Raw genomic sequence first — 1,236 nt, 5'->3', positions numbered from 1 at the left:
ATATTATCGTTTATCGCAATAAATTTTGAGACAATTAATCGTCCAGCAAAATTTGTTATTGTGACAGGCCTACTAAATAACGAAATATAAAGTTCTTAGTGAAGAAAACCTGTCTGGATAACAGCAGACTGACTCCACGTAAAATATACGACAGGTCTGGACCACTCGTGAATTTTGTTTGTATCTGAAAAAAATCTTAGAATACGAAAAACATTGGTGAATGCCACAAATCATCCTAAATCACTCGTACGCACAAYTTAAGAACAAATCTGTGCGTACGAACGGTTCTTGCAAGAGGCCCGCTGCATAGTGTTATGACTATACTATACTTTGTACTTGTGTGTGGTGGTGGTAAGCTTTATTGTGCATTTATCGTTATCCAGGTGAGCTGCTCAATATATGGTGATATTGATTTTAGGCCATATCGCCCAGCCCTAACAGAAGTGCTCTGACTGAACAGCAGAGGGGAACGAGTGGACCACCATCAAACCCTCAGACAACTGTAAGTTAAACTCTTTTACTTTTACTTTTAATAGTTGCAACAAGACAACTCAGTGCTTTTACACAAACAAAAACATTTTGACAAACTGCAAAATAACAGTAAGAATACAGAAAATTCAAATGACAGATGCTCAAAGAACGACTGCAATGTTAAATATGCTTAAAACTCCAAATAAATTGTCAATTACATTTCACTACATTGCATTTTTGTCTCTAAATGTCCTGATGCATCTCAGTAATCTAGGTAGAAAAATCAAAAGGAAAAATTAGGTAGGTCCTCAGGACAGTTTTTTGACTCTAAGCACAGTATACCCACTACAAAAATGTAGACTACACCACTGGAGGAGGGAGAGGGGAGGAGGAGGAGGAGGGGGGGGGGCTGCTTCAGAACCGCTGCTTTACAGAACTGCTTTTACTGGGTYGAACAATGTTTTAGTCAGACAGAACCAACAAGAATGAAGCAAAACGTAAAGAATTGGAGAAAAAAATGTTAAATGTAAATAAATTCTATAAATGAATAATAGTTTTACATCTAAAGATCGTATTTTATTCTTTTAATCTATTTTCCTCATTCAGGAACCAACAAGAATGAAGCAAAACGTAAAGAATTGGAGAAAAAAATGTTAAATGTAAATAAATTCTATAAATTAATAATAGTTTTACATCGTAAGATCGAATTTTATTCTTTTAATCTAATTTCCTCATTCAGCCACATATTAAATTTCTGTTATGTTT

The 1,236-nt window shown here is 34.8% G+C and overlaps 1 long non-coding RNA gene across 1 annotated transcript in view; it reads left to right on the top strand.

Moving 5' to 3' along the window:
- LOC106537158 (uncharacterized) overlaps positions 1 to 1,236 on the top strand; it is a 13,410-nt gene that overhangs the window by 1,990 nt on the left and 10,184 nt on the right. Inside the window, exon 2 of the long non-coding RNA XR_001312612.1 lies at positions 384 to 502. This is a non-coding gene — a long non-coding RNA (uncharacterized LOC106537158). The remainder of the gene's footprint in view (positions 1 to 383; positions 503 to 1,236) is intronic.

Source organism: Austrofundulus limnaeus, unplaced genomic scaffold (assembly GCF_001266775.1).
Source record: "Austrofundulus limnaeus strain Quisiro unplaced genomic scaffold, Austrofundulus_limnaeus-1.0 Scaffold2156, whole genome shotgun sequence".
NCBI classification, from domain to species: Eukaryota; Metazoa; Chordata; class Actinopteri; order Cyprinodontiformes; family Rivulidae; genus Austrofundulus; species Austrofundulus limnaeus.
The sequence above is the reverse complement of the archived record's forward strand: the minus strand, read 5'-3'. Positions and strand labels throughout refer to the sequence as shown.